Source organism: Rhododendron vialii, chromosome 3a (assembly GCF_030253575.1).
Source record: "Rhododendron vialii isolate Sample 1 chromosome 3a, ASM3025357v1".
NCBI lineage: Eukaryota > Viridiplantae > Streptophyta > Magnoliopsida > Ericales > Ericaceae > Rhododendron > Rhododendron vialii.
In genome coordinates, this window is record NC_080559.1 from 12,525,616 (window position 1) to 12,538,741 (window position 13,126).

The window sequence follows — 13,126 nt, forward strand, 5'->3', positions numbered from 1 at the left end:
CTAGTAGATACAAAGAATAGATCACACGCAATGATTTTTCATCTCAGTTTATGGTGGTGTGATCATTTTGAACTTTCAATCACGATTATAGACCGTGATCTAAAGTGACATATAATCACACCCAGAAAGAGAAATGATCTCGCCTAAAAGAAACAATCACGGCTTATAACCGTGATAAAAGAGAAACGATCACGCCTTTTGGCCGTGATTGTTTCTCTCTTTCAATCACGGTTTATAACTGTGATAAAAGAGAGTGACTTACAATCACACCCAGATCCATCACGGTAGCAAGAGTGTGATAGAAAACTTACAATCACGGCCAATAACTGTGATCTTTATGATTTATTGTAGTAGTGATCTTTCCCACAGTAAATCTGCAAACCAGTCACATCTTTCCTACAGTAAATCTGCAAACCAGTCTTTTCTAATTTTGCAGACCATTAGGAAAACATAAGAGCCACTTCTAAACCGGCAATAAATGTTGGAAAATATTCCATATTTAGTTAGAGCGCAGAACCATTTTAGTATAGATTTGTTTAAATTTTATTTCCTTTTTTTTTAGAAAGCACAGCGGAAACTGTAACGCCCCTGAATTTTGGTCAATAAAAATTTCGTTAAATATTTAAATTTTATTTGAATTACTTATTTTCTCTTAAGTGGCTATATGATTCTTGTTAATTTTCGTTGTAGTTAAATTTTGGTCATTGTTTAACTCTCGACTAGAAACCCTACTTGACCAATTTAGTTGGTTTCTAACCGACTAGTTGGAGGAACCGAGCAACCAACTCACATAGTTACTAGATGAACCTTTTGGACCTTTTGAAACTTTTGAACCTTATACCTTTACCCATTGGTCCATAATGGTTAGGGTAATTTTTATCCATTGGACAATAAGCTTTTCATTATAATATTTGACTAAAAGTACATGTAGTCTTTTCAAAACCTTATTTTAAGTACAAAAGTACTTGTACTTCTTTTATCCATTGGTCTTTACCCGCTAGGGAAATTATTATCCATTGGGTAATAGCCCAAATCTTCCAACAAAGTACAAAGTTTGTTCAAAATAATCAAGTATGAATTTTCCATGTGATTTTTGCATTAAAATAGTGGGGTATATCTAAACCCTAGATTTTTCAAAGTACTTTATTAAATAAATGGTACTTGTACTTTATTATTATTTAAATTGGGAGAATCCTAGCCTTTTTATTTAATTGGAGTACTTGGTACCACACCTATATTTAAATATAGGGCTTTTGTCACATGCTTTAAAGGACAAGTTTAATTATTTTAAATAAAAGTTTCCTTTTAACCTTTGTCTATTGGACAATAAAAGTTAGGGGAATTATTGTTCATTGGGTAAAAGGGTTAGTCTTTCAAACAAGTACATGGGTTCATTAAAATAATATTTTTCTTAAACTCCATGTGATAAAGTACACATTATTTTATTATTAAAATACTTAGTAGCCTTTAAGGCCTAAGATTCTTAAAGTACTATTTTATTATTTTATATTGGGGTTTTGTACCCAATTGGATTAATTTATTGGGGAGTTGATCTTTCTAGAGTACATTGTACACTAGTTTATTTATTTAATCAACATGTGCCTTATTGGATTTCTTTAATAGGATTTTGTGATTTGGAAAATCTTATACCTTGGTACTTTATTATTCTTTCTTGTTATATATATATATATAAGTGTACTAGGGAGAGAGAGAGAGAGAGAGAGAGAGAGAGAGAGAGAGAGAGAGAGAGATGCCGAGAGAGAGGAGAGAGAGAAAGGAGGAAAGAGAGAGGAAATTTTGTGGTACCTTGACTTGACCTTCCTCATCCTTTCAAATCCATGGGTGAATCTTCCTTCCTAGCTAAGAAACTAGCCCTCCATTAACCTCCATTGTACTTCTATATTTGTTTTAGACAAAATCTTGTACCATTGTCTCCAAATCTTCCAACAAATCTTCCATAATCCATCCAAAGTACACCAGTTAGCCATGCAAGCCTAGGGTTAGCCTTTTGACCTTCCATGAGTGCTTTACAAGTGTCAAAAATTGAAGAATGAGAGAGAAGGGGGGGGGTGGGGAGCGGCCATGAAGAGAGGAGAGAGAGCCAAGATTTTCCTATAAATAGGACCCCATTCCAAGCATTGAACTCACACCTTCTCATTGCTCCAACTTCTCTCTAGAAAAATCTTGTTCTTTCTTTTATTCTTCTTGTTATTGAGTTCTTCTTGTGTTCTTTAAGAAACTCATCCTAAGCCGCCACTCAACCACCCTTCGATCCATAAAGTAGAGTAGTATTAGTCAAGTAGAAGTTTCGAGAGAAACCTTTCTCTTTCGAAGCTACCGGAGACCACCGTAGGAAGTTACTCTGTCCGATCGCCGACGTACTTTCCGTAGCCACCCTACCGCCAAGAAGTAAGGTAGAACCCCTTGTTCACTAACTCAACGTATAAGTAAGGAAATCCTTACTTACTTTCTATTTACTTACCTACTCAAGTGTAACGTTGTTGTTTTGAATTACTAAGATAGAACTTATCGTTTGTTTATAAGTATTTGTATTTTAATTTTTAAGATGGATATGAGTATGTATATATAAGTTGCTTGTATTATTTGTGGTGTGATAAAGCATAAGTGATTTCACTCCAAAGACGTCCGTACATGTGGCGTTGTGCTTTGAATAAGCATAAGTGATACACTCCAAGGGCGTCCGTACATGTGGCGTTATGCTATAAATGGTGACTTAGCATGATAAGTAGTATAGAATTGAATGATCTTGTTAGTATGTTTCATGCTTACTTTTGTCCTACCGCGGAGTCTATGCATGATAACGTGACACGAGAACCGAGTAAGTAAAAACATGACACCTAGGGCGTGGTTAATGAAAGGAAATGTTTTTCGAAGAAGAAAATATTTTGAAACTACATAATGACCAGTTTTGTGTGGCATTATGTGTGTGTGTTGTATGCCTATGGGAACCCGGGACGGCGGAACCATTGTGAGGATACTCGGGAGACCCGAACGGCGGAACCGAGGTTAGGTGTGTGCTTGGTTATCCGCGTTACGGAGCCAATGCAATGTGTGCCAATGGGAACTTGGGACGGCAGAACCATTGTGAGGATACTCGGGAGACCGGAACGGCGGAACCGAGGTTGGGTGAGTTAAACGAATGATTTTTGAAATGTTTTTGAAACCGCAATGTGGCCGGACTTGGTAGCCCATTGTGTGTATGGAAACCCGCGATGTGGCCGGACGTGGTAGCCCATCGTGTGGATTGTGAAAACCGCAACGTGGCCGGACTTGGTAGCCCATTTCGTGGATTGTGAAAACCACAATGTGGCCGGACTTGGTAGCCCATTGTGAAGATTGCCAATGTGGCCGGACGTGGTAGCCTCATTGGTAATATGGCTTGGTTATCCGCGGAGAGGAGCCAATGCAAGTTTTTTATGCTAATGGGAACCCGGTGCGGCGGAACCATTGTAAGGATACTCGGGAACCCGGAACGGCGGAACCGAGGTTGGGTGTGTTAAAAACAAATTTTGGTTTGAGAAAGGTAAAATGTTTTAGAAACCTCAATGTGGCCGGACTTGCCCATTGTGGGAATGTGTGTGTGTGTTCCAATGGAAATCCGAGAAAAACAGAACCATTGTGAGGTTGTGTGCGTTCCCATGGGAAACCGGAGCAACGGAATCATGGTGAGGTATGGCTTGGTTATCCGCGATACGGAGCCAATGCAATGTGTGCCAATGGGAACCCGGGACGGCGGAACCATTGTGAGGATACTCGAAAACTCGGAACGGCAGAACCGAGGTTGGGTGTGTTAAACAAATGGTTTTTTTTTAAAAGATGGATTGGTATGTGAAAATGTTGACACGGTCTACGATGAGTCGCGTAGGAGAAACTCAGAAAAATCTTGGACACCAACGATAGTTATATAGCGATTGCGGATGTGTTATTGATATTGTCTTTTGTAGCTGTGTATACACGTATCATGTGAAAATCGATATTTTATTATAACTTGTTGTTTGTAAGTTATGGGTTAGTGGGTATGAGATTGTTCTGCTGAGCTTTTGTAGCTCACGGTGTTGTCTTTTTGGTGACTCTGACATATTATATCGGTGGCGACGCTGGTATAATGTGTCAGACTTTGTAGATGATCAAGATAAGCAGTACACCTTGGAGGGCTTTGGAGCTGAGGAGCTGGCTAGGATGGAGGAGCAGATGGAGCTGTAGTTAGGAACCCTAGAACCCTTTTTATTTGTGTAATTATTGAACTCTTGTGGGAGCTTTGTTGTAATAACGAGCCAGACTCCATTTGATTTTATGAATAAAATGTCTTTTTAACGTACCCAAAATTCGGGGCGTTACAACTTGGTATCAGAGCTTTAGGTTCAAAACTTCGGCCATGGGTAGAATGGGTAGAACCACGAGATAAGTTTGACCGTTGCACAAACTTGAATTGAGTTTAAGTTTACCGTCCCAAATTGGGTGGAATTCTGTCAAAACAATCTTCGGATTGAAGCAAGGCACGGAAATTGGCAGTACGGCCGAGCTGGAAATTCCCGAACAATTGGATGATGACTTAAATCAAGAATCGAATGTGGAACTTAGAAACTCAAAAGCTTTCTTTAGAGTTAATGAAACTCTGTTCCTAATTGAGGTTGAAACCTTTCCTTGTAGATGAACCACCTAGTTAACCTATTGGTTGGAGCTCGCCAACTCAAGGACGCCATAGAAGTTATGACAACTCAACTAGTGGAGAATCCCGACTTCATTGCTGCTGTGGTGACGCTGGTATAATGTGTCAGACTTTGTAGATGATCAAGGTGAGCAGTACACCTTGGAGGGCTTTGGAGCTGAGGAGCTGGCTAGGATGGAGGAGCAGGTGGAGCTGTAGTTAGGAACCCTAGAACCCTTTTTATTTGTGTAATTATTGAACTCTTGTGGGAGCTTTGTTGTAATAACGAGCCAGACTCCATTTGATTTTATGAATAAAATGTCTTTTTAACGTACCCAAAATTCGGGGCGTTACAGAAACTATCTTAACTTTAAAAAAAAAAACAATGAGTATTTTTTGTTTTCCGAAACAACTTTGGAAGATGTTTTTGAAAAATGTTGAAGATAAAATCAAAAGACACGACAATGGATTAGGTGATATCTTATCTGCTAATCTTGTAGGGTCCTTTTACCATTTGTGGGGCTGCTCTTGCTATGTAGTAATGTCTTGTGATTAGGGTCTTTTAATTTTTGTAATTTATTTTCAAAAATTATAGTAAAAAAAAAAAAATTTTGCTGTTAAAAAAATATCTATTTGCTATTCCTTCACTCGTGCGATGGAAGATACATTCCTCTCTTTTTTTCTTTTTCTTTTTCTTTTTTTGACGAACAATATCAACCGATAATATAAATAGCAAAAGTTACACAGTTAGAAAGCATCTTTACAAACGGCCCAGCTACAAAGAGGATACAAGTGACCAAACAAACAGATGATACAAATGACCAAACAAACATAACGACCCAACAATACAAAAGACACAAAACCAATCCTGAATGTTTCAGCCGGACGATTCAGCAAACCCCACCAACAACACGAAACACGCGAACATCAACACCTACAAAACAAAAGTGAGAAACAGGAGCTTAATTTATACAGTATTAATGAAAAGCGCAACGTTGAGGGATATGATGTGTATGAGGATCGTCGTTGTAGCTGTTTTCTACGATCCATTCGCATTTACGCTTTGTCCGAGTGAGGTACTGAAAAAGTCTTGCCGCGATCACAAGTAGCCAAGCGGTTGGCTTTGCTCTTCTGTTCTCGATTGCCAGCATATGAAGCCCAAGAAATCTCATAGTCCTTTGATTGGTCTCTCCCTAGATGGCCATGATCCTCTTAGAATGCAAATAAATTCTTTGGTCCCGTACGTATCATTTTCCTCATAATTATCTCCACTCCAAACCGTCGAAGAGCCAACATTAACAAGTTCGTAGCCGCACAAGTAGAAGTAATCACCTTGCATTCCCCGCTCTCAAAGTATCTACCACTCGAGAAATTTTTCGGTTCTGGGTGGGCATATCCCACGTAGTACCCATTTGGCACATTCGAGCTATTCAATACACTTTTGGACGATTTAGATTGAAATCCTCTCCTCTCATTCCAACACTTACTGTCTCTCTTTTTCCTCTCTCCAAATCCGAGCCGTCAAAAAACGCAATAGACAGCTCAGATGTGCCAAGCGGACACTACGTGATATCCACTCGGCACTGGAAATTTTTCCCTATCACCGAGGACTCGCATGACTCCACTTTCGTACCAGACCCAGACGATTCCCCAATTTGGAAAACCATGATAAGCTGTGTCAATCCGAGATGATTCCTCATGACAAGATTTAATTAATATTCCTCTCTTTGGAATATTCTTAAGATATTTGCCCGCAAATAATTAGGGTTTTTGGTAGAGACCAAATAGCTAGGTGTAATGTATAACGAATTGGCTTGTCTCCTTCCAGCGGCTAAAGGAATCATATCAAACAGGATATATATATATGCACATGCAATCCTTGACCTTCTATGATTAGTGCCTTAATCACAAAATTAGGTCATATTTTAATTATGTTTAAGGCCCCATTATTCAAGAGATTGTGAAACATGTGTAACCACCATTAGGTTCCATTCATATAATCATATTTCTAATTACCAAAAAAAATAATTAGATACTTGTATGTGTCAGAATCCCCAAACACAAATTAAAAAAAGTTTTTACTTGTAAAAATTGTATGCATCTATTCTTGAAGTTAAACCATACAAAAGAAATTATTCTTTCGATATGTATCAATCAGTCTCCCCACCTGCGTGTGAGTCTTCTTTTCTTACAAGGCTTTTCTTTTGTTTCTATCCACAGTTATTGTAATTCCATAAACCAACAAATCATCTATCATTATACTCCAATTGGTTTGAAGCTGACCATTTCCATAAAAAAAAATAATTCCACTTCCCAAAAGGTCAACAGTTTAGCACCAAACACCAAAAACAAATCTGTACAAAGACTAATTCCACTTCCAAACAGATCAACAATTTTGCTCTAGATACCAAGAAACATGGACAGTAAATTCGAATTGTTTGGAGCCAATCAATTACATAAAACGAGACAAAACACAATCATTTGTACTATTCCCTCATGTTAGACAAAACACGAAATCATTTACAGAATTTTGTCTATTGTTCCATCTTATTAGCAAGTCGGTTGTCCTTCCACAGATCTTCTGTCCATGTTCTTTAGTCATTCAGAAATTTGCGAACCATATGTATTCGAAGTCTGCAACATCACGTGGCTGTAGTGTTTGTGGTATCTCTCTTTTCTCTGCCAATTGCTTAATGATGTAACACACAACTATGCCACAATCAACGCTGTACATATTCAAAGGAAATTAAGTTAGAGAGGAAAGATTGATGGTCGGAGCTTACGATAAAGCAACTTTGCTGGAAACTTACAATGATTCATTCTGCTGTGGGGTTTCATCCACTGATTTTATCGGAGCACCAAATTTAAAGACGGGTGGTGCTTGTGATAGTGTAGACACCCCAATCTAATTTCCTGATCATTTTACTTCGTTTTTCGATTTCTTGTTTCTCCGATGATGAATCAGGTCGAAAACAATCTTGAGAACATGGAATGGCTTGAGTTTGGCGTGTGTGGAACCCATCCTTAGCCCTGAAAACCCTTGAATCCAAACCTGGGCCTCAGGTTTTAACAGTCGCGCGATGAACTAGAACCCTCGCGCGATGCTTCACTACCAGGTGGTGGTCAAAGTCAAAGTTTTGACTGTTGACCCTCGCGGGGTTTGTTTGACACTCGCGCGACGCATCCACTCCATCGCGCGATGGTCAACACCTGTCATTTTCACCCGGATTGCGTGGTGATCAGGGGGCTACAGGCCTATGTAACCCCGTTTTGTCGACTGAACAGCGTTCTGTGGGGCTCCCCTTGCACCACCTCTACCCCATTCTCCCATCACCTTTGCCACCCCACTTCTCCACCAAGCAATTGTGACCAGCCTTGTTGGCTGGTTGCATGGCCTTGTCTAGCCACCAACCAACTCCTCCTTCTATAAGAACCCCCCCATGCTTCATTTCAAGGGGTTACAAGAAATTTCTAAAAGAAAAAGAGCCAAGCACAAGCATAAGCACTTCATATTACACCCATTCCCACATAATCCCAGTCCAAGCCTCACCACCTCATTCAAGTCATCTCCAAGACACTTAAGCAAAGGTATAATACCTTTCTGCTCACTGTTCGAATCCCTGAAGGGGGCTGGCAGGGTCGAGGCTGGTAATCAATACCAGTTCTGGCCCTAAAGCTAGCAAGGTTTCAAGAGCCGTTGCCAAGCACTCCCTCGCGCGATGGTCCCGCTCACTCGCACGACAGTTCTGTCTGCACGAGATTGGACCACTTGGGGAAGGGATGCTGGTCTTTAAGTTTATTGTCATGTTCATAGTCACTTACAAGTCTTTTAAAAGTATTAGCTCACTGCTTTGCATGTTAAAAATCATAGTTTAGCTAAGTTTACAACTTCATTTGGTTCGGAATGCTCTTGGGATGCTCTTGAACATGTCTCAGAGCCCTAAGCATGCAAAGCAATTCCTGGAAGTCCAGTCTGAACAATCGCGCGGGTGTTTCACTTCTTCGCGCGATGGTTCTCTGTTTTCCCAGGGACTGCCCTTGCATGAGCAGCTTGGCCTTGGCCTCTGTTTAGTCACCCCCACTGTTTAGAGGTCATGTTTCCATAATATTTACATTTGTCTGTTGTAATATTGTTTACTTTCAAGTACTTATAAACTGCTTGGTTTGCACCTGGGTGAGCACTGGTCCTTCCAGAGCCCAGAAGGGGGTAAGATTCAAACCATTGGTGAGGCATCAACACTTGCGCGAGTGTATGGTATTGTCGCGCGATGGTTTGCTTGCATGCAGATGGATTCACGCATGCAAGCTGGCTGTTTGTTCGTGCCAAAATCATACACAGAACTGTCTTGATGTACGATTGATGTGTTGAACTTTATTCCATTTATTATTTGTTATCTCACCTATCCACGCCATATCTATCACATCCTGCAAACTGTTACAGTTTTAAACCTCCGATTAACTGTTCCCCTGCCCTAATTGGCTAAAAATTGATTAATCAAACAGAATCGCAAACAAACATCTTTCACAAATGCCTAAATAGAGACCGATCTCCAGATTGGGCGAGAGGGGTGCCATAAAACCCTTCCCCTCTCGTAACCTGGCTCCCGAACCCAGATATGGTTATGACGGACTGGTTCCTTAACTTTTTCAAATCAAACAGTGCGGCAAGTGCTTCGAAATACGGTTCCTTGGGTGTCGGACCTTCAAACCCGAGTGGCGACTTTGTATTTTGCGAGCGCTTGCTTCCCCGCTCGCGCTCCCTTGATCTGGGCCCTTGCATTTTGGAAATCAGAAATTCCAAGGGCACGCTGCCCACAGATAGGAGGTCGAACTACGGAGGAAGGTCTTTTTTCTTTAATTCCAGCTCCTTCATGAACTCTTTTACACAGTTTTTCTATGTTTCCAAAACAATATTGTTTTTCAGTTTGTTGTCTTTCAAACATGCATTATATGAATTGGAATAAAGGGCAAGACTTTGTACCGCTGTGATGGCATCTTTAAGGTAATGATCAATTTTTCTTCTTGGTCGGAAGGTGTTGTAATGCCTCCATTCCTCCTCTTCAACATCATAAATGACTACTGTCCAATGGTATGGACTGATATTTTTGGAAGTCTTTTTTCCAAAAGAGTTGATGGAAAAAACAATTAATCTATAGTAATCGTTGCCCTTTTGTTGTACTTTCTCTTGTAGTTCTACAATCTTCTTATGAAAGTAATGTTTAAGTGACTCATTTGCCGATGTGATTAGTGTCTCTTGAAAGTATTTAGTTATTACACATAAAAAATACATAACTTTTGTAGGGAAATGAGATATAATTACCCAGCAACTAGATGTGATGTACGCAACGTTTCCACAATCTTGGCCTTTATGTTTCCATCATTCACCTGCATAATTTATTTTTTCATGTTATATATTAAGGTCAACAAAAAGTATATGTTGGCGCTTGATAATACGAATTTTCTTTACCTCATTCCCCACATCTCTTTATTGCAAGAGCTTGATTATGGATTTTAGAGTCACAGTTTCATTGGTTTTTCCAGAAGGCTTCACTGTGTTTGTAAAAAGTAAAAAAAAATTATTCAACAGTTATGGTCATCTATTGAAGTTATTGGCATACAATATAGTCTAGAATTCAAAGTTAACCCTATCTGTCTATTCTTATCAACATTCAGAGAACATAATTCGACAGTTATGGTCATCTATTGAAGTTGTTGGCATATAACACAGTCTAAAATTGTAAAGTTAACTCCATCTGTGTGTTCTTATCAACATTCAGACAACATAATTCGATAGTTATGGTCATCTATTGAAGTTGTTGGCATACAACACCGTCTAGAATTCAAAGTTAATCACAATTAACCAAATCTTTTAGTACAGATTGACTAATAATCATACCTGAATATAGAACGGGTAGCCTTTTTTTGTAACTCCTTTTGATCCTCTTCATCACCACCATCATCATCTTCTTCTTCTTTCTTATGATGATGATGATGACTCATCTTCTTTTTCTAGCCCTTCTTCTTCTTCTTCTGACCCCTCCTCTTCCTCGTCATTTTCCTCATATTCTTCCTCTTGTTCAGATTCTTCCACTTCTTCTTTCTGTTTTTTTTTTTAATTTTTTTAATGTACTTTTTTATTGTTCCTCTTCTTGCACTTGTACTTGTACTCTTCGATTTCTTCACTTCTTCCTTTGTTTTCACCACTTTCACTTTCTCCATCTCCATGTTCTTTTTCTGTTCAACTTGCTTTAACTTCAATTTCTGAGTTTGAGACCTGGATAAGTTTAAATTTTCAGATTGTTATAGTCCAACACATATATAGGCAGATTATCATATATAACCACATATAGGTAGCTTGTTGCTCTTGCAACACATATATTATGATAGATTGACTCATAACCATACCTTGATTTAAGATGGGCAGCCTTTGTTGTTTGTTTATTAATCTTTTGTTGTTATTCTTCTTTCGTATCATCTTCTTCATCATCTTCTCTCTCTTTATCCTCCTTTTTCCCCTCTTCTTGCACTTCAATAGGTGTTTTGGTTTTCTTCTTCTGGGACTTCTCGCATCTTGTGTGGCAGATCTTGTTGTTCTTTTTGTCGAGCGCTGCTCATCCATATGTTTTTCATATTCTTTAGTTGATCTTGCCCTCTTTCTTGAACTCTGGACATTTTCAGTAGATGATTTCATTGGACTTGTCTGCTTTTGAGGGGAAGAGGAAGCCTTCTTTGTTTCGAATTTGTTGGACTTGGTTCTATTGTTTTTTTTCCTCGGTGAATGTTTCATTCTTATCTTTTTTGAAGGCAAAATAATTTTTACCGGCCGAGCTTTCCATACGACCATCAATTCTTTACCTTTGTGTTTTGATTTTGTCATTTACTCTACACATATAAGGAGATAACCCCAACTGTTACTAAGCAAGCAAAATCATAATACCATATCTTTAACATAAACAAAATTCAGAGCACTTATTTTGCACAGAAATGAGAGAACAAAAATACGAAACCCTAACCAACAGACTACAATAACCTTAATCAGTACGAATACACTCCAAATTAATGCAAAATGCTAACAAAACCCTAACCAATACAATAGGAACTGTAAATGTACTTTAAAAAATAGTCTAAAATTCAAAGTTAACCCCATCTGTGTATTCTTATCAACATTCAAAGAACATAATTCGATAGTTATGCCATCTATTGAAGTTGTTGGCATACAACACAGTCTAGAATTGTAAAGTTAACCTCATATGTGTATTCTTATTAATATTCAGACAACATAATTCAACAGTTATAGTCATCTATTGAAATTGTTGACATACAATACAGTCTAAAACCCTAACCAGTATGATAGGAACTGTAAATGTACTTAAAAACATATCAAACCGTAACCAATGGACTCAAAATCCTGACCTTAACCAAATTGCAATTAGTAGCAAAGGAATATAAAAACGCAAAAACGTAGAAATAGAACCCTTAAATGTGTAAAATCCTAAATGTGTACAACTATAAATGTGTAAACAAACTATAACCTGTGGATAAAAAAAAATACAACCCCTAAATGTGTAACACCCTAACAAAAGATGTGTAAAAAATACTTGCCTATTCCGTTTAATAATGACGAGCAAGTTGATGAAAACGGCGAAGAAGGCAAACACGGCGACAAAGAGACAAACGAAAGTGGCGACAATGAACCGTTCTGTCTTTTCTATCGTTCGTTATCTTTCTCTCTCTTCTGGCAAGGGAATGAGGCAAGGATGAAATTTTTGAAAGAACGAAAACCGTTTGGCCTGCTTTTGTTTTAAAACCAGGGTATTTTTGAAAAACAGGTTCAAAATGTGCTTGCCACATTACAAAAATTTAAGATGTCCTTATTGTTTTAAAAACCCCTATAGTATGTCAGGGCAAATTGACTAAAACCCCTATAATATGTCAGGACAAATTGACTAGGAGGACATACTATAGGGGTTTTTAAAACAATACGGACATCTTAAATTTTCGTAACGTGGCCAGTACATTTTGAACCTATTTCCAAAAATACCCCGGTTTTAAAACAAAAGCAAGCCAAATAGTTTCCATTCCTTTCAAAAATTTCATCGTTGCCTCCGTCCCTTGCCAGAAGAAAGAGAAAGAGAACGAACGATAGAAAAGACAGAATGGTTCATTTTACCCAAAAATTGCAACCTAGAGGGGGTGAGTCGGGTTGCTTAATAATCTCTAACAAATATATCGATCCAAGATAATATGAGCAAGTAAAAGAGAGAGAGTTAGAGAGATAGAACCCGATTATAGTGGTTCGGTCCGGATTTGTCCACGGTCCGGCCTAGTCCACTTCTCCTCAAGCAACTACTTGAAGGTTCCTTTAATCTTCAAAAAGATTACAAGCCGTAAGTCTTGCAGGCGCTTACAACGACCTTATCCCCTATCTTTCCTGAGGAGCTAGTGCAACCATAAGAG